This window comes from Lygodium microphyllum, chromosome 24 (genome assembly GCF_053477565.2).
Source record: "Lygodium microphyllum isolate KBCC chromosome 24, Lygodium_microphyllum_v1.1.10, whole genome shotgun sequence".
NCBI classification, from domain to species: Eukaryota; Viridiplantae; Streptophyta; class Polypodiopsida; order Schizaeales; family Lygodiaceae; genus Lygodium; species Lygodium microphyllum.
Window position 1 is genome coordinate 111,377,100 of NC_141158.1, and position 22,133 is coordinate 111,399,232.

A 22,133-nucleotide genomic window follows, 5' to 3' on the forward strand; every position below is an offset into this window, starting at 1 on the left:
GTCTTCTCTCTCCTCTCTCTCTCTCTCTCTCTCTCTCTCTCTCTCTCCTCTTTCTCTCTCTCTCTAATTCTCTCTTTGACATGAGTTTATTTGTGAATACTCTCACATAAAATATATCATTTTACAAAAAGGATTAAGAAACACAAAACCCTTTTAAGCAAATGTTATTAGATTGGCGGATCCATACTCACTAGCAATACCACTAGTCTTTTTTATATTTGTCCTAAGATTATTAAGATTATTAATATGTATTATCGATAGTCCTATTAGCACTACTATAACCATTAAAGTTACATCCAAGTTTTTCCTTAGTAATTCTTGATTTTATTCTTTCTTTTCTAGTGATCTAGCTAGAACTCTTCATGAACTTCAAAGATTCATAAACCTCCATTGATGTTGAACTTTGTATGTTTTTGAGCATAAGGAATTTTCTATTGAACAACATAAGGAGATAAAAACATGCTACCATGTTAACCATACAAGAATTAATTTAATGGCTTGCAATGACATCCATGAGGATTGACACAACATCATTGCATATCGAGATGCATGTGATTACTTATGTATGGTTTGCAAGTTAAATGTAGAGGAAAAGTGCACTATCTATACAATCACCTTTTCATTGGTATCAAAATTGTGGAGTTTGGCAGTATGCCTAAAGAAATTACCAAAATGAGTGACACAAGCTTGCATGCGACTGTAGCATGTAAAAACGATCCAAAACCCTTATTTTGTCCTCATGAAATAAATGTAGAAAATCAAGAATTGGTAAAGTGGAAGACCTTGGGGTATGCCACACAAGACATAGGAGGATGTCACTTAAGAAAATTTATAAAATAACTCTACAAAGAGATAGCTAGGAGAGAAATTATCCTTGTGTTTTTACAATACTTGAATGTGCTTATTCCCTATAACTTTCAAAGTTATTAGTAGAGTTTTCCATTCAAATAATTCTTGAGGAATTTTTGGATGACGTGATAATATTTTTTAATGACATTACAAACAAGTATGCATATAAAGTGTAGAACAAAATCTAGTCCATGCATTGAAATAGTGGCTAGTGAAATGTTAGTATAAATTTGTTATTGAAAGAAGGGTGGTAATTTAGAGAACCAATCTATATTTTATGTTTCTAGTGATAACAACACAACACACTATTTTTTTAATGTTGTTTTATGCTTCATTATCAACACCTTGTGTCTCAAGGACTAAAGCTTTCTAGGCATTAGGTTTGGTCATATGGAGTAGCATATCGATTTAAGGCATCATAACTATTTTAAAAGATTGCAAGGTAATATTATGTAGTTGTTGGAAACCCTAATGTCAAATTTTTTAATGTTTTTGTAGTTTTGTGTTACTATTGTGTGTTAATATTTCTTAGTAGTCAATATTATTACTTAATATCAATACTATGTGATGAACATGTTAGTAATATTTCATACTATGTGACAAATGTGTTAGTACTATTTCATACTACTTATGTAGTATGTCAAAATAACATGATACTATTTTAGTACTCTAAGTTAGAACTATGTTAGTATTATAAGTGTGTTCTAGATTAGAATCGTATGCTAGTTTTGTCTATGTTGGTACTATTCTACTATTCTATGTTATAACTATGTTAGAAGTCTTCTCTATTATTACTATCCATTAGTATTATGTAAATGCTCTTTCATGATAGGTGATGTGCGAGTTTCATTGTCTAAGGCTTCTCCCTCAGATTTGCAATCATTGTGACAACACTTTATCATCATAAGATTCAATCTTTTCTATGCGTGTCTTTTGTGTTAATACACTATGTTAGCTTATCTCAATATCAATTAGTATCCTATCTTATATGTTATTCTATTTCAAAACTAATTAGAAATGATATTCATAGTTAGTACTATGTGGTAATACCACTTTTTTTAGTACTATTTGATTTAGCATTCCTCTCTATTAGTACTACATCATAAGAGTCTTTTGTGTTAGTACTCTTTGTTAGTATATGTTGCTACCATGTTAGTAATCTATAGTAATACTCTTATCTACTCTATGTAAGTGCCATGCGTGTGAGTACTATGTTAATTAGCATTAGTATGATGTGTGTGAGCAAGATGTTAACAACATATTTGAGCAATACAGTAGTTAGCATTAGACTATGTTAATACTCTATGGTGGCACTCTACATTAGTCTATGCTAGTACTTTGTACACTATGCTAGTATTATGTATAAGTAATATTTTAGTCTATGTTGGTAATGACATATATCTATCACTACCCAACAATTGAATGCTATGGAGCTACTTTGGTATCGAGCATAGTAGGAGAGATCATGATGATGTGGGTGTTGTGATAAACCGTGCTCTAACAACAACGCAAATGGATGAAAATGGTGCCAATCTATAGAATACCCATGATTTTGTTGAATGGTTGGCTTGAAAGATCACCGATGATGGAAAGCAAAGACTTTTTGTGGAAGTGAAGATTGATAATGTCAACATGGCAATATACATGCCAAACATTCAAAGCATAGATGATTTTAGTGGCTATATGTCACCAAATGGCTATATTTTTATTTTTTCGAAATTTTTTTGAAACTTGAGTAGGTTGAGTTATAACTCCAAAATTTTTTATTCGCCAACATTTATCAGGTATATTGAGATTTTGAAGGATCTTTCACCATTCATGCGAAACAAATATTGAAAGAAATATATTAAATTCGCCACAGTATTTATAAGTTATGGATATATATGGAAACATTCGCCACATGTACATATGTACTCATACACATAGTGCATACATAGACACATGTCACATAATACTTAGCCTTGCTCCTTCTTTACATACTCATACACATGACTCACACACACCCCTCCACACACACACATTACTCAGCATTACATCTACTCTTGTATTCATACATACATATACACAATTCTTAGAACTAAATGGTTTGAGGCACTCATAGTCCAATAACTTGAGCTAGTCAGATCTTTGAAGCATGCATCTTGAAAGTTGCAAAGCAAGATAGAGCTCTACCTAAAACCCATAAATGCTAAGGGATTTCCCCTCTTCATAGACTTGACCACAAATAATACTTCCCCTTCAATGAATGGTTTATCCAAGAGCAAGCTAGCTTTAGCAATGTGCCAAGGATCCTCTCCATTTCCACATCCAAGATTTTAGCGGCACACTAGGACCAATCAACAACACTCTTGGGCTCAACTTCAGGTAGCACTGAGAGATACTTATGGAAAACATTAGCATATCCTAGTCATTAGTAAAGGTGCATCTATTTTCATCATAAATAAATGTGATAGTCTCCCTTTGATGCTTAGCTTTGAGATAATTGAGACTATCATTGATTGCAGGAAATGTGCCAAATGGTCACAATGATGAAGCTCTAAAATGCTTTGAAAAGATGCAGCATTATCTTTTTCCATCTCAAAGACAACATGGGCTCATAACTAGCAATGACCGGCGCGCATAGGGGGACCCATGCATGTATTTATCCACAACCCACTACATGGGTGCCATAATATAATCTTGCTTCATCATGATTCATAACAAATATCCCCTCTCTCTATATGATAATCAACCCATACACTCCCTCTCTCAAAATTAAAAAACATGAATTAAAATCTCTCTCTCTCTCTCTCTCTCTCTCTCTCTCTCATATACAAACACACACACCCCTTTCTTCTTCCTTTTTTTTTTTTTTTGTAAAGTATTTCCCCCCTTTTCTCAAAACCAATCTCTCTCTCTCCGCCTAGTCATGCATTAGTTTTGATGTGTTTCAATGGTGGTCTTCACATTGACTCAGTATTCACCATGTCCTTTTCTTAAGGCCTTCCAATACATCATCTTTGAGTCATTTTTTGCTGCCTTCCTTGTTGTGTAGTCCTGTGTGTGATCTTCCTCAGCCAATTCTTTAGGATAAAGCCTATGTGGGACGACTTGCCTCGTCAACCTCCAGCATGCTCTAGCCACCCAGCATGCCCCCACATCTCTTGCATTGAACAGTGTGCCCCCACATCCAGCATTCAACAGCTTCATTGATTAAACCAAGTAAGGTAAGATTTCAACAAACTTGGACTATATGCCTTCACTGATAAGCTTTTTTATTGCAGTATAAATAGCAACTCACTCTGAAAATTGGCTACCATGTTTCTATCATTTTGATTATAATGACAACTGTAGCACACCCATGCTATATGCCATTCACTATTTGATATTGCAAAGGCTTATAACTATGAGAATATTATTTTGAGGGGCTTGGAAGGGGATTTTTATGTGACCAGTAAATTTGTGGACAGTAAATTTACTAGTTCCAAATGTGGTCTGCGAACGGAGTTTTGATGCCAAGAAGTGCTTAAAAATAGCTAAAAATTACGAATATGAAGGGAAAAATATTCAATGTCGAAGGCGGCAGCTCCAGCTAGGACGATTTTAAGCGTCAAGTGCTTAAAAGGCGCCCGAGAGACACTTGTTGATTTTTGATAATTTTTCAGACTGCCATGCGGGTTGTCAGGAGTTGCCGGCCAATGCGAGATGTCAAGCCGGACGCCCAGGATTTTTCAAAGCTCGATTCGGAGTCCGGACGGGGAAATGGCCACAAGTTGGGCAAGATGCGAAGGGGTGGACATTAGAGAGGCCAAATGAGATGTGCCTTTTGGGAGGTTGGGGGCCAAAATCTTAATGTAACATCAAAAAGAAGAATCGTAGTGAGAGAAAGATGGAGGAGCACGCTGCTTGTTTGACGCCGAAAATTGCGCCAACATGGAGAGGGATCATGGTTGCAGCCTGCAAATACCCTACCCAATCGACATTACCCTCGAACTACTCCTTCTCTGCTAATCTTATCGCCACCTCTTCGCCCGTCCAATGGTGGCCTCAATGAAGAGAGCCAATTCTAGTCTTTCTCTCTCCTCCCTCTCTCTCCCTTAAGGGGCTGTTCTTGTGTGGAAGAAGACAATGAAGAATGATGGAGGAAAACTTGTCCGGATGAGACCGGATTGCTTCCGGGTGGACCAAGACATGAAGGGTGCTGACTTTAAAGATGCTGGACATTGAATGAGGGCTAACACACAGTCCCATAGCAAAACCGAGATCCCGAGACACAAAGCCTAAGCGGTAATTCAATTTTTATGAAGAAAAAATGAGTTTTTATGCTATTTGGTTGATGAAATATTGTTCGCATGGGCTGATTATGCATTATGATGTTGTTTGCTATGAGTTGGATAAGTTTATGCTCAGAAAATCAGAAAATGATAAGTGTTATGACTGAAATTAATGGTATAAAACCCTTAAAACACGCGTTTAAGAGGTAAAATGGGAGTTTTTTGCAAAATAAAGGGGAAACATGAGATATAACATCAATAAAACCTAAAATTTTGCTGTCAAAGAACCTTAGGGCCACAGCCCACAACCATTCTTAATTTCTAGTCATTTTTTATTGAAAATAATAGAGGAAAAATACCAAGAAATGGTGGAAAATGGGTTTTAAATGGGAGAAAATTAGGAAACGATAAAAAAGAAAATTCCACAAAATCACATAAGTGTTTGTGCAATGTATAATGAAGGTAAAGCATGAGGTAAGCATCGGTTTACCCTCATTTCTATGTTTTCGTTCGTGTTTATTGTCTTCTCTACAAAGAAATACACATAAAACGACTCTTACACCTATCAACGATTGCAAAACATTAAACAGTAGGGTGAGAGGGGAGTTTGAGCGTCAAAGTACAATCTTAAATCTGATTTATGTGTTGCATCATGGCTATAGGATGTTGTTTTAAAATAAAGGAAAAGGCAGCATGAGCGTAAGGCTTGGTGTCTCTCCTCGTTTCAATACATAAATGTTAGCATGGAAATCATGAAAAGATTGGTTGTGCACGATGCACAATGCTGATTTTCTATTGTTTGTGCACTAAACCATTCACATTATGCACTATGCATGGTTCATGGTATCGAAGGAAAATCTCCTGGATTGCATAGCAATTGTTTTCTTAGGACTTTGACCCACGATTGAGAGTGTGAGGTTATCCCTTGTCGTAGGGTAGAGGGTCGGTTTCCTAAGGGACTGTGAAGTGAGGAAGCATGGTATATCTCCTGGAAATACGAGAAATATAAAAGAGAGGAGTTTGTGCTTGTTTGCATTATATGTTTAGCAGCGCATCAAAGGGTCAATCCTTGCGATGTAGGAGAGCTGCAGTGGGGCTTCGACTATTAGTCGGTGGAGTGCCTCCTATATGTGTGTGACGAGGTGTTATGCCTAAGTACTTTGGGATCTCCCTCTGGGGAGTTTAAGGGAAATGTTGGACTATAAACTATAAACATAGGAATTAAGCTTTAGGGCAGTTTGTCCTTCAGCCTTAGATTGACGCTCCTAGTCCGCGAGGCCGTGAGGGTGTTTTTGTGTCATGAGCATGAGGTCCGGCTAGTGCTATAGCCAGTGCCGGCCAGTTTTAGGTCCCATCAGTGGTGGGTTTGCCAGGAGCCACTTATAAGTGGTGGCTTTTGGATCTAGGGTTTCTAGGGACCAAAAGGAAGTTTGTTTATGTCCTCTCACAAGGACCATCAAGCCAAAATCCAGAAAGTAGAACGTGCTGAGAGGGCTCGACGGCGGTTAGAGATTGTAAGCCGTTATTCTCCTCAAAGGAGTAGCCCAATACGTATACGAAGCAATGGTCTTAGTCATTTAACTACTCCACCTATTCCATTAGGTGCAGGAGGAAGTGTAAGATCTTCCACTCCTCCACCAAGTCTACCCACTTCAAGTGGGGGGGTGAATTCATCCGTGCAAGCTCCTATTGCTAATCCGATTATCACCATGGCACAACCTATTGTGATTCCTACAGGGACACCGGATTTACCAGCCTTAGGAGTTCCCTTGCCCATTTTTAAAGGGTTAGCGAAAGAGGATGCAGAATTTCACATTTGTGAATTTCAGAGGTTGATGTTCAATTATCGCATCCAAGAAGAGGGATATGTCATGATGTTCTTCAATATGACGTTAAAAGGAAGGGATGCGGTATGGTATCACAGCATAGAGTCTGGAACCATAACCACTATTGATCAATTCTATGCAGCTTTCCGAGCGGAATATGCCCTTGAAAGAGGTGGCCAATATTGGTTGTGGGTCTTGAATGCAACACGCCAAGATCCTCATGAGAACATGAAAGCATATGCTAAGAAGTTGAAGGAAGTATTCTGTAAGTTGGAAACATACATTCCCATTCCACCAGCTGCCCAATTGCAATACTTGTTACATGGGTTGGACTTTAATATCCAAGTACAAATTGAGCAGTGTGGCCTTGGCAAATATAGACACCGCTATTACGCGGGCAGAGGGAGTAGAAGCACGATTACAAACGGCCTACTCCTCTCGAATGAGTGTTAATGGGGTAGTATCCAACGGCAATCCATCATTGACAAATGGAAGTCAAGGGATGCCTATGACTAACCCTATTGGGAGAGGGAGTATGGTTCAGAATGTACCTTTATTGCCAGCTCCTCCCAGTGTGACTATGCCCATGGCAAGTCAGTTGGCTCCACCAAATGTTGGAGGCCAAGGTTCAAATTCTAATGTTGTTCCTATGGGTCAACAGCCAATCCCATCTCAGAGTGTCAAGCCAATGGAACGACGGGTCGACGACCGAGGCTACGAGTCGAGTGCATCTAATGGCCTTGGTGAAGTTAAGGACATGATGAAGCATTATATCGATATGATCTCCGAGCAATATTGAAAAATAGCTGTCGACGTTAATTTCTTAAAGAAGCAACAAAATTTGATAGGGAGTCGACACCCTGAAGAGGGTGGACCCTCTAGATTCAGTTGTAAATGGTGTGGTGGATAGCACTTCCCCAGAAACTGTTCAAATGTGAAATGTGACATTTGTGGGAAGTCGGGCCATCTAGCTGCTACCTGTTGGAGTAATATTAGCTCTCTCCAACAAGGTATTAGACAAACTGGGCCCACTGAATCACAGAGCACAAGGAAATAGCTTGCAGTAGAATGATGCACTAAGGCTAATATTACAGAGGGAAAAAACAACTATAGAAGAGTTGCCACAAGGCAATGGAGTCAGCCTTATCGAGGCTGTACAAGTGAATGATGCTGAAACCTCTAACTTAAGAGCCGTGACAAGAGGCCAAAAGGCTAAAGAGGTTGACAAAGATAATACAAAACCCGTCGAGGTAAACCCTAAACAAGGGGATAAGGGGACTCAAGTCCAGAATCCTAGCATAGAAGGGGGACCGCTAAAGCCGGTTGACAGAAAAGTCGACCCTAAAAAGGATGAGGAAGTACCAAGAAAGAAGGAAAGAGCTAAGAAAGAAGCACCAAAACCGGTCCAAAGACCCAAAGAGAGGATGGTTTGGCGAGAAAAGAGAGCTTTGGCTACCTATCATGATTTTGATTTAGCAAGTTCCCTTTGCGAAGTCAAACCAGATGTGAACCTCTTGCAATTGATCAAATTATCTCCAGGAGTACGCAAGGAATTTAAGAAGATCCTATGTATTGGGTATATTGTAGAACCTTTGGGCATAGCACAAGTAGGGGAAGATTGGTTTGATCATGCTGAAAGGAACTGCCCTAGGGTTCCAGCTTATGTGGATGGAATATTAGTGGAACATGCCATTGTAGACATTAGATCCTCTGTCAATATCATGAGTTCAGAATTGATGGAGAGGTTGGGCCTAGGCATCCATAAAGACAGCTCCACCCTTCTTAGAATGGCTGATGATAGTCTAAGACAACCAAAAGGTTGCGTTACTAGAGTCCATGTTACAATTGTGAGTGTAGAATGTTTCTTGGACTTTAGGGTGATAAGATTCGCAGGATCTCCTAGCTATTGAGTCTTGCTAGGTAGGCCTTGGATCTTACGAACAGACTGTCAAGTCAATATACCCGTTGGTCAAGTGGTTCTAGGTCAAGGTGCTAATCGAGTAATAGTCGATGCTTATCCTAAGTCTCCTCAAAGTGAGAGAGCTCCTTTATCTTCTACTGAATTAGAGACAGCAGATGATCCATCTGGTAGTGAGACATCATCCAGTGATGAATCTAAAGAGGGGTCCACTACAGAGGATATCTATCAGATAACTCTAAATGAGCCGATAGAGCCGCAAGATAGGATAAGAGATGCGGATGTGATTGAGTTGGACCTTGGCATGCCGAATGATTCGCGGCCAATTAAATTAGGTTCCATGCTTAGTTTAGTAGAAAGGGAGGACTATGTGTCCTTGATTTAAGAATTCCGCGATATCTTTGCTTGGAGTTATGATGAGCTGAGAGGTATTCCTCCCAGCCTGGCTATTCATACTATTCCTATAAAAGAAGGCAGTCGTCCTATGCATCAGAAAGTTACAGAAACTAAGGAAAGATGGTTTAATCTTTCCTGTACAACACACACAATGGTGTTCACCAGTTGTTATCAGAAAGAAGAAAAACAACCAGATCCGATTATGTGTGGATTTTAGAGAGCTGAATAAGTAGACGCTTAAAGATTACTACCCATTGCCGTTTATTGAGCAAAATTTTGGATCAATTAGCAGGCAGGGAAATATATTCGTTCATGGATTGCTTTGCAGGATATAACCAGATGGCAATTGCAGAGGAGGACAAGTTGAAGACAACTTTTATTACTGTCTTTGGTACTTTTGCATACCATGTGATGGCCTTTGGTTTGTGCAATGCACCTGGATCATGGCAATGAACAGCAGACAAGACCTTTGGTGACATTTTCCCAGATGAGCTGAAAATATTTATCGATGACTTGGGGGCAGCCAGTGTAAGGGAAAGGATGTTGGTTATCTTAAGAAAATGCTTTGAGCGTTGCAGACAATTTTGTATCGCCCTTAACCCACGGAAGTGTATCTTTGGAGTACCTTATGGACGAAGAAATTCAGATACTACATCCACTATGAAAAGGTAGTGTTCTGTACAAAGGCGGAAGGACTTAGATTGCTTATGAATAAGCTGCAGCCGCCTGATCGTTTGGCAAAGTGGTTAATCACTTTGCAGGAGTTTGATTATGATATTAAGAGTAAGCCACCGAGGTTGGAGGGTATTGTGGAATGCATTATGGATTTCAGGGAGCTGAAAGAGATTTTGGCTGAAGGAAGTGACATTGAGGAAATGTTTAAAATTGATACAGCTTCTATCCCATCTTGGTATGCTGCTATTACACACTATTTATCAACAAGAGAGACGGGAGCTAGTCTATTAAAGTTTGAAAAGAGGAAAATCAAACAACAAGCTTTGAAGTTTTCCTTGATCATAGGGATGCTATATCGGCAGGGTGTTGATGATATCTACCGCCGATGTGTGATGCCTGATGAGGTTCCTTTCATCTTGGAGGAGTGTCATGACTTTGCATGTGGAGGGCACTTTGCAGGACGGTTGACGGCGCAGAAAGCGTTAAGAGCTGGATATTGGTGGCCATCCATCTTCCAAGATTCCTTTGAGTATGTTAAGAAATGTGATACATGTCAAAGACATGACAGCCGTGAAAATAGGAAACGTCCACTGACGCCTATTATGGCTATCCTTCCATTTGAGAAGTGGGGCATTGACTTTGTGGGTCCTATCACCCTGTCGTCTACCACTCAGAAGAGGTACATTATAGTAGCCGCTGATTATTTTACAAAATGGTCAGAAGCGCGGGCAATGAGGTTGGACAATGCAAAAGAGACTGCAAGTTTCCTTTTAGAGCAAATAATCTACCGTTTCGGTCCCCCGAAGGAATTAGTGTCGGACCGTGGAACCCATTTTTTGAACAAAGTGATTAAAATCTTGACTGAGGCATGGCAAATCAAGCATAATAAAATGACTCCTTATAATCCGCAAGCAAACGGACAAGTTGAAAGTACTAATAAGCAGCTTGTGGGGATCTTGTCTAAGATAGTCTTTGAGAAGAAACGAGACTAGGACAGGAAGTTGTATGTGGCAGTATGGGCGTATAATTACATGTTCAAGCGAGCTACCGGCCATACTCCATTTAAATTGGTTTATGCGGAAGAGTGTGTGTTACCCCTTGAGATTGAGTTGCCAACCATACGATTTGCAATTAACCATTCTTTGGGAGATAAGGATTCCCTTTTTGAACGTTTCACGACTATAGCCCACCTGGATGAATTGAAGTTGCAGAGCTTGTTACACCAGGAGGTAGCTAAACGTCGGATGAAGCAGTTGGATGACCTTAGGGCGAAGAAATATACCTTTAAAAAAGGGCAATTAATCCTCTATTATGATGTGCATAGGGAGCTGTTTCCAGGGAAGTTGGAACCTAAATAGGATGGTCCCTACAAGATTGTGCGGCTCGGGAAAAATAGGTCTACGCCCCTATTAGCTGATCTACATGGAGTAGAGTTTAAAAATAAGATAATCTTAATAATATTAAACCTTATTATTTCTAAGTATGCTAATATAGAGAACTACATCGCAGGTCCATGATGGGGATGATCTGAGACCTGCAAAAGAGCTATTAAGCCGGTTGATGGGGCGGTTAATTCCTTATTTGGAGCACCCATAACTGGAGCAGAGATACCATTAGGGGAAACTTATCTAGTGGAGCAAAGGATACAAAGTGGCTGAGCAAGAAGATGGAACCTTTATGTGGGAGATTAAAGTCTTTTGCCATCACTGCTTACGATTGTTGGCAAGTATCCCTGTTGAGTTCAATGAAGAAGGTGGGATGGAGCCGTCAGTTCATCCTCTCAACATGCTAAACTTTGATTATCATAATTAAGAATAGTGGAGTTCGTGATGGCAGGCTGTGTAAACCCATTGTGGACGTATACATAAATTTTGACGGAGCATCCAGGGGCCCTAATAAAATAGGGAGTGTTGGAGTAGTAATCCGAGATCCTCGACGAAGAGTTACGATGAAGTTAGCTGCTTATCTTGGGGTAGGATTCACTAACAATATGGTGGAGTATAAAGCCTTGATTATGTGCATATTGCCAAACAAGGTGGTATTTGTCGGTCGTTAGTAAAAGGGGATTCCCAGTTGACCTTGAATCAGCTAGATGGGACATACTCAGTGCGGAATCCCATTCTTTCTATGTATCATCGAATTGCTATGACCCTACTTGAGGAGTTTGAGAGAGTGTCTTTTCAGCTGATTCCACGTTATTGGAATCAGTTTACGGATTCACTGGCAAATCTCGCTTTTGAGGAAGACCTTTTCTTTAACTGTGGTCCTAGTTCGGATATTGTTATCAATGATGAAACAGGACCCGGTCGCTTGTGGGGAATGTTATCAAAGCATGCAATATATGGCATACGATGGTTGATATGGGTGATGCAAAGAGTAGCTGAGACCAATCTACCATTATTATCCTGGACCCATAGGTTAATTAGACAACATGTTATGCGTACGCCTCTTGCTGTATATGCAGGAGGGATGGGTCATAACCTTATGCATTTAGTTTAGGGCTGGGAGTCGTGTGGTTTTCCTCCTTGGAAAGGAGTGTATTATTGTATATTTGTGCTATTCCAGGGAAGGATGTGTAGATGCTATTCTATTTGATCTTGTTAGGTCAAGAGGGCTAGTTTTGTGAGGTTTTGAATGTTTTATTTCATTAGGCCAAGAGGGCCGATCAAGTTTTGTAGTTGAATGTTTTATTTCATTAGGCCAAGAGGACCAGTTGTCTATTTAGTTAGTTGTGAGGCAATTAGAGAAGCCTGCCGGAAGAAGAAAAATAATGATGATAAAAAGAAACCCTGAATATCTGAAAAGACAATAAATAAATACAAAGGTGTGTAAAAAGGGGTTCTAACTCCCTATAAAAATAGAAAAGAAAAGAAAGAAAAACTTATAGGCAGTTGATCATTGCCTTGCGACGGCCTAGTAGGTTCCTGGGGGTGAGTTAGACCCAGGGCCGATGCCTTGTCTTCTTAGGGGTGGCATCTTGCTAGAAAAGAAGAAATTAAGGAAGGTTGGAGTGAAAATAAAAGTGAGCGTAAAAAATGGATTAAGTGCCGCCTTGCGAGGGATTGGCAGGTTCTTGGGTACCGAGACATGACCTGAGGCCGATGCCCTGTTCTCCTTGGGTCACTACGCTCAGCTCCCTCCTTTTTACATACCCAAGTATGGAAAAATAAAAACCCTAAAAAAAGAAATGTGCTAAAAGAAAGTACTTCTTGATCAAGCTATAGGAGTCCCCGCCTAGTAGGAGCTCCTCGTTGTGTTGTCCTTAGCTAGGTAGGTAGTTCAGACCACCACTTAGGGAAACCTCTTTGACAGTTCTTTTTAGTTTGGCCATGTTGGAGGAGTTGGTTAGTGACAAGCTTCGGACCTTTTATCAGATTATGCTAGGCCTACTCCTTGTGGATGTCATGCCTTGGTTCTGTCAGGGGGTAGGGAGAGCATTGTGTTGTGTTTTAGTATATGTCTATTTTGTATCAGCTTGATGCTTCCTTTGGTTGTTTTGTGCAGATCTACTGTGGGATTCGACGAGCTGAGTTGCCCTATCCCGTGGTTGCCAATGAGAGAGGAGTTTTGACGCCGAGAAGTGCTTAAAAATAGCTAAAAATTACAAATATTAAGGGAAAAATATTCAACGTTGAAGGTGGCGACTCCAGCTACGACGATTTTAAGCGTCAAGTGCTTAAAAGGCGTCTGAGCGACACTTGTTGATTTTTGATAATTTTTTAGATTGCCGTGTGGGTTGTCACGAGTTGCCGGCCAATGCGAGATGTCAAGCCGGACACCCAGGATTTTTCAAAGCTCGATTCGGAGTCCGGATGGGGAAATGGCCACAAGTTGGGCAAGATGCGAAGGGGTGGACATTAGAGAGGCCAAATGAGATGTGCCTTCTGGGAGGTTGGGGGCCAAAATCTTAATGTAACATCAAAAAGAAGAATCGTAGTGAGAGAAAGATGGAGGAGCACGCTGCCTGTTTGACGCCGAAAATTGCGCCAACATGGAGAGGGATCATGGTTGCAGCCTGTAAATACCCTACCCAATCGACATTACCCTCGAACTACTCCTTCTCTGCTAATCTTATCGCCATCTCTTCGCCTGTCCAATGGTGGCCCGAATGAAGAGAGCCAATTCTAGTCTTTCTCTCTCCTCCCTCTCTCTCCCTTAAGGGGCTGTTCTTGTGTGGAAGAAGACAATGAATAATGATGGAGGAAAACTTGTCCGGATGAGACCGGATTGCTTCCGGGTGGACCAAGACATGAAGGGTGCTGACTTTAAAGATGCTGGACATTGAATGAGGGCTAACACATAGTCCCATAGCAAAACCGAGATCCCGAGACACAAAGCCTAAGCGGTAATTCAATTTTTATAAAGAAAAAATGAGTTTTTATGCTATTTGGTTGATGAAATATTGTTCCCATGGGCTGATTATGCATTATGATGTTGTTTGCTGTGAGTTTGATCAGTTTATGCTTAGAAAATCAGAAAATGATAAGTGTTATGACTGAAATTAATGGTATAAAACTCGTAAAACACGCGTTTGAGAGGCAAAATGGGAGTTTTTTGCAAAATAAAGGGGAAACATGAGATATAACATCAATAAAACCTGAAATTTTGCTGTCAAAGAACCTAAGGGCCACAACCCACAACCATTCTTAATTTCTAGTCATTTTTTATTGAAAATAATAGAGGAAAAATACCAAGAAATGGTGGAAAATGGGTTTTAAATGGGAGAAAATTAGGAAACGATAAAAAAGAAAATTCCACAAAATCACATAAGTGTTTGTGCAATGTATAATGAAGGTAGAGCACGAGGTAAGCATCGGTTTACCCTCGTTTCTATGTTTTCGTTCGTGTTTATTGTCTTTCTACAAAGAAATACACATAAAATGACTCTTACACCTATCAACGATTGCAAAACATTGAACACTAGGGTGAGAGGGGAGTTTGAGCGTCAAAGTACAATCTTAAATCTGATTTATGTGTTGCATCATGGCTATAGGACGTTGTTTTAAAATAAAGGAAAAGGCAGCATGAGCGTAAGGCTCGGCGTCTCTCCTCGTTTCAATAGATAAACGTTAGCATGGAAATCATGAAAAGATTGGTTGCGCACGATGCACAATGCTGATTTTCTATTGTTTGTGCACTAAACCATTCACATTATGCACTATGCATGGTTCATGGTATCGAAGGAAAATCTCCCGGATTGCATAGTAATTGTTTTCTTAGGACTTTGACCCATGATTGAGAGTATGAGGTTATCCCTTGTCGTAGGGTAGAGGGCCGGTTTCGTAAGGGACTGTGAAGTGAGAAAGCATGGTATATCTCTTGGAAATACGAGAAATATAAAAGAGAGGAGTTTGTGCTCGTTTGCGTTATATGTTTAGCAGCGTATCAAAGGGTCAATCCCTGCGATGTAGGAGAGCTGCAGTGGGGCTCCGACTATTAGTCGGTGGAGTGCCTCCTATATGTGTGTGAGGAGGCATTATGCCTAAGTACTTTAGGATCTCCCTCTGAGGAGTTTAAGGGAAATGTTGGACTATAAACTATAAACGTAGGAATTAAGCTTTAGGGCGGTTTGTCCTTATGCCTTAGATTGACGCTCATGGTCCGCGAGGCCGTGAGGGTGTTTGTGTGTCATGAGCATGAGGTCCGGCTAGTGCTATAGCATGTGCCAGCCCATTTTAGGTCCCATCAGTGGTGCGTCTGCCAGGAGCCACTTATAAGTGGTGGTTTTCGGATCTAGGGTTTCTAGAGACCAAAAGGAAGTTGGTTTATGTCCTCTCACAAGGACCGTCAAGCCGAAATCCAGAAAGCATAACGTGCTGAGAGGGCTTGACGATGGTTAGAGATTATAAGCTTTTTTTCTCCTCAAAGGAGTAGTCCAGTACGTATACGAAGCAATGGTCTTAGTCATTGAACTACTCCACCTATTCCAATAGGTGCAGGAGGAAGTGTAAGATCTTCCACTCCTCCACCAAGTCTACCCACTTCAAGTGGGGGGGGGGGGGTGAATTCACCCGTACAAGCTCCTATTGGTAATCCGATTGTCAACATGGCACATCCTATTGCGATTCTTGCAGGGACACCCGATTTACCAGCCTTAGGAGTTCCCTTGCCCATTTTTAAAGGGTTAGCGAAAGAGGATGCAGAATTTCACATTTGTGAATTTCAGAGATTAATGTTCAATTATCGCATCCAAGACGAGGGACATCTCATGATGTTCTTCAATATGACGTTAAAAGGAAGGGCTGTGGTATGGTATCACAGCATAGAGTCTGGAACCATAACCACTATTGATCAATTCTATGCAGCTTTCCGAGTGGAATATGCCCTTGAAAGAGGTGGCCAATATTGGTTGCGGGTCTTGAATGTAACGTGCCAAGATCCTCACGAGAACGTGAAAGCATATGCCAAGAAGTTGAAGGAAGTATTCCGTAAGTTGCAAACTTACATCTCCATTCCACCAGCTACCCAATTGCAATACTTCTTGCATGGGTTGGACTTTAATATCCAAGTACAATTGAGCAGTGTGGCCTTGCTAGATATAGACACCGCTATTACGCGGGCAGAGGGAGTAGAAGCACGATTACAAATGGCCTACTCCTCTCGAATGAGTGTTAATGGGGGTTTAGTATCCAGAGGCAATCCATCATTGACAAATGGAAGTCAAGGGATGCCTAGGACTAACCCTATTAGGAGAGGGAGTATGGTTCAGAATGTATCTTTATTGCTAGCTCCTCCGAGTGTGACTATGCCCATGGCAAGTCAGTTGGCTCCACCAAATGTTGGAGGCCAAGGTTCAAATTCTAACGTTGTTCCTGTGGGTCAACAGCCAATGCCAAATCAGAGTGTCAAGCCAATGGAACGACGGGTCGATGACCGAGGCTACGAGTTGAGTGCATCTAATGTCCTTGGTGAAGTTAAGGACATGATGAAGCATTATATCAATATGATCTCCGAGCAATATCAACAAATAGCTGTCGACGTTAATTTCTTGAAGAAGCAATAAAATTTGATAGGGAGTCGACGCCCTGAAGAGGGTGGACCCTCTAGATTCAGTTGTAAATGGTGTGGTGGATAGCACTTCCCGAGAAACTGTCCAAATGTGAAATGTGACATTTGTGGGAAGTCGGGCCATCTAGCTGCTGCCTGTTGGAGTAAGATTAGCTCTCTCCAACAAGGGAGTAAAAAACCGGGCCTAGTGAATCACAGAGCGCAAGGAAATAACTTGCAGCAGAATGATGCACCAAGGCAAATATTATAGAGGGGAAAAACAACTATAGAAGAGTTGCCACAAGGCAATGGAGTCAGCCTTATCAAGGCTGTATGAGTCAATGATGCTGAAACCTCTAACTTAAGAGCCGTGACAAGAGGCCAAAAGGCTAGAGAGGTTGACAAAGATAATACAAAACCGGTCGAGGTAAACCCTAAACAAGGGGATAAGGGGACGCAAGTCCAGAATCCTAGCGTAGAAGGGGGACCAAGAAAGAAGGAAAGAGCTAAGAAAGAAGCACCAAAACCGGTCCAAAGACCCAAAGAGAGGATGGTTTGGCGAGAAAAGAGAGCTTTGGCTACCTATCATGATTTTGATTTAGCAAGTTCCCTTTGCGAAGTCAAACCAGATGTGAACCTCTTGCAATTGATCAAATTATCTCCAAGAGTACGCAAGGAATGTAAGAAGATCCTGTGTATTGGATATATTGTAGAACCTTTGGGCATAGCACGAGTAGGAGAAGATTGGTTTGATCATGCTGAAAAGAACTGCCCTAGGGTTCCAACTTATGTGGATGGAATATTAGTGGAACATGCCATTGTAGACACTGGATCCTCTGTCAATATCATGAGTTCAGAATTGATGGAGAGGTTGGGCCTAGGCATCCAGAAAGACAGCTCCACCCTTCTTAGAATGGCTGATGATAGTCTAAGACAACCAGAAGGTTGCGTTACTAGAGTCCATGTTACAGTTGCGAGTGTAGAATGTTTCTTGGACTTTAGGGTGATAAGATTCGTAGGACGTCCTAGCTATCGAGTCTTGCTAAGTAGGCCTAGGATCTTACGAACAGATTGTCAAGTCGATATACCCACCGGTCAAGTGGTTCTAGGTCAAGGTGCTAATCAAGTAATAGTCGATGCTTATCCTAAGTCTCCTCAAAGTGAGAGAGCTCCTTTATCTTCTACTGTATTTGAGACATCAGACAATCCATCTGGTAGTGAGACATCATACAGTGATGAATTTAAAGAGGGGTCCACTACAGAGGATATCTATCAGATAACTCTAAATGAGCCAATAGAGCCGCAAGATAGGATAAGAGATGCGGATGTGATTGAGTTGGACCTTGGCACGCCGAATGATTCACGGCCAATTAAATTAGGTTCCATGCTCAGTTTAGTAGAAAGGGAGGACTATGTGTCCTTGATTCAAGAATTCCGCGATATCTTTGCTTGGAGTTATGATGAGCTGAGAGGTATTCCTCCCAGCCTGGCTGTTCATACTATTCCTGTAAAAGAAGGCAGTCGTCCTGTGCATCAGAAAGTAAGGTGTATGCCTTTTGAATTGAGAGACGGTCTGTTTGAGGAGTTACAGAAACTAAGGAAAGATGGTTTAATATTTCCTGTACAACACACAAAATGATGTTCACCAGTTGTTATCAGAAAGAAGAAAAACAACCAGATCCGATTATGTGTGGATTTTAGAGAGCTGAATAAGTAGACGCTTAAAGATTACTACCCATTGCCGTTTATTGACCAAATTTTGGATCAATTAGCGGGTAGGGAAATATATTCGTTCATGGATTGCTTTGCAGGATATAACCAGATGGCAATTGCAGAGGAGGACAAGTTGAAAACAACTTTTATTACTGTCTTTGATACTTTTGCATACCATGTGATGGCCTTTGGTTTGTGCAATGCACCTGGATCATGGCAACGAACAACAGACAAGACCTTTGGTGACATTTTCCCAGATGAGTTGAAAGTATTTATCGATGACCTGGGGGCAGCCACTGTAAGGGAAAGGATGTTGGTTATCTTAAGAAAATGCTTTGAGCATTGCAGACAATTTTGTATCGCCTTTAACCTAGGAAAGTGTGTATTTGGAGTATCTTATGGGCTATTGCTAGGCCATGTGGTCAGTTCAGTAGGGATAGCAACTGACCTTGAAAGGATTAAGGTTATAGTTGTTACGAGTCCACCACGCACTCCGAAAGATGTTCATAGTTTTCTGTCATCGATAGGGTACTATCGGAGGTTTATCAATGCCTTGGCAGAAAGAACGTTGGCATTAACAAATTTATTATCCTTTAGCTGTTCATTTGAATGGAGCGACCCTTGTAAGGTAGCTTTTGAGGATGTGAAACAGGAGCTAGTAAAAGCACCCATTTTAAAAGCACCTAAAAGAGGTGAGGTGTTCTATATATTTTTAGCAGCTACCATGCATAGTATCAGTGCTGTTTAGCCCAAATTTGGGAGGAAAAGTGGTATCATCCGATAGCTTTTGCTAGTTAGAAATTGGGCATTTCAGAGATTAACTATACCTACATGGAGAAGTTGTGTCTTGCAATGGTCTTTGGGACTAAGAAATTCAGACACTACATCCTCTATGAAAAGGTAGTGTTCTGTACGAAGGCGGAAGGACTTAGATTGCTTATGAATAAGCTGCAGCCGCCTGATCGTTTGGCAAAGTGGTTAATCACTTTGCAAGAGTTTGATTATAATATTAAGAGTAAGCCACCGAGGTTGGAGGGTATTGTGGAATGCCTTGTGGATTTCGGGGAGCCGAAAGAGATTTTGGCTGAAGGAAGTGACATTGAGGAAATGTTTAAAATTGATACAGCTTCTATCCCATCTTGGTATGCTGCTATTACACACTATTTATCAACAGGAGAGATGGGAGTTGGTCTATCAAAGTCTGAAAAGAGGAAAATCAAACAACAGGCTTTGAAGTTTTCCTTGATCGTAGGGACGCTATATCGGCAGGGTGTTGATGATATCTACCGCCGATGTGTGATGCCTGACGAGGTTCCTTTCATCTTGGAGGAGTGTCATGACTCTACATGTGGAGGGCACTTTGCAAGACAGTTGACGGCGCAGAAAGCGTTAAGAGCTGGATATTGGTGGCCGTCCATCTTCCAAGATTCCTTTGAGTATGTTAAGAAATGTGATACATGTCAAAGACATGACAGCCGCAAAAATAGGAAACGTCCACTGACGCCTATTATGGCTATCCTTCCATTTGAGAAGTGGGGCATTGACTTTGTGGGTCCTATCACCCTGTCGTCTACTACTCAAAAGAGGTACATTATAGTAGCCACTGATTATTTTACAAAATGGTCAGAAGTGCGGGCGACGAGGCAGGACAATGCAAAAGAGACTACAAGTTTCCTTTTAGAGCAGATAATCTGCCGTTTCCATCCCTCGAAGGAATTAGTGTCGGACCGTGGAACCCATTTTTTGAACAAAGTGATCAAAAGCTTGATTGAGGCTTGGCAAATCAAGCATAATAAAACGACTCCCTATAATCCGCAAGCAAGCGGACAAGTTGAAAGTACTAATAAGCAGCTTGTGGGGATCTTGTCTAAGATAGTCTTTGAGAAGAAACGAGACTGGGACAGAAAGTTGTATGTGGTAGTATGGCGTATAATACCATGTTCAAGCGAGCTACTGGCCATACTCCATTTAAATTGGTTTATGCGGAAGAGTGTGTGTTACCCCTCGAGATTGAGTTGCCAACCATACGGTTTGCAATTAACCATTCTTTGGGAGATAAGGATTCCCTTTTTGAACGTTTCACGACTATAGCCCACCTAGATGAATTGAAGTTGTAGAACTTGTTACACTAGGAGGTAGCTAAACGTTGAATGAAGCAGTTGCATGACCTTAAGGCAAAGAAATATACCTTTAAAAAAGGGCAATTAATCCTCTATTATGATGCGCATAGGGAGCTGTTTCCAGGGAAGCTGTAACCTAAATGGGATGGTCCCTACAAGATTGTGCGGCTCGGGAAAAATAGGTCTACGGCCCTATTAGCTGATCTACATGGAGTAGAGTTTAAAAATAAGGTTAATCTTACTAAGATTAAACCTTATTATTTCTAAGTATGCTAATACAAAGAACTACATTGCAGGTTCATGCTGGGGATGATCTGGGACCTGCAAAAGAGCTTTAAAGCCGGTTGATGGGGTGGTTAATTCCTTATTTGGAGCACCCATATCTGGAGCAGAGATACCATCAGGGGAAACTCATCTGGTGGAGCAAAGGATACAAAGTGTCTAAGCAAGAAGATGGAACCTTTGTGTGGGAGATTAAAGTCTTTTGCCATCACTACTTAAGATTGTTGACAAGTATCCCTGTTGAGTTCAATGAAGAAGGTGGGATGAAGCCGTCAGTTCATCCTCTCAACATGCTAAACTTTGATTATCATAATTACGAATAGAGGAGTTCGTGATGGCAGGCTGTGTAAACCCATTGTGGACGTATACATAAATTTTGACGGAGCATCCAGGGGCCCTAATAAAATAGGGAGTGTTGGAGTAGTAATCCGAGATCCCCGACGAAGAGTTACGATGAAGTTAGCTGCTTATCTTGGGGTAGGATTCACTAACAATATGGCGGAGTATAAAGCCTTGATTATGGGATTGCATATTGCCAAACAAGGTGGTATTCGTCGGTCGTTAGTAAAAGGGGATTCCCAATTGATCCTGAATCAGCTAGATGGGACATACATAATGCGGAATCCCATTCTTTGTATATATCATCGAATTGCTATGACCCTACTTGAGGAGTTTGAGAGAGTGTCGTTTCAGCTAATTCCACGTTACTGGAATCAGTTTGCGGATTCACTGGCAAATCTCGCTTATGAGGAAGACCTTTTTTTTAACTGTGGTCCTAGTTCGGATATTGTTATCAATGATGAAACAGGACCCGGTCGCTTGTGGGGAATGTTATCAGAGCATGCAATATATGGCAGACGATGGTTGATATGGGTGATGCAAAGAGTAGCCGAGACCAATCCACCATTATTATCTTGGACCCATAGGTTAATTAGACAACATGTTATGCGTACGCCTCTTGCTGTATATGCAGGAGGGATGGGTCATAACCTTATGCATTTAGTTTAGGGCTGGGAGCCCTGTGGTTTTCCTCCTTGGAAAGGAGTGTATTATTGTATATTTCTGCTATTCCAGGGAAGGATGTGTAGGTGCTATTATGTTTGATCTTGTTAGG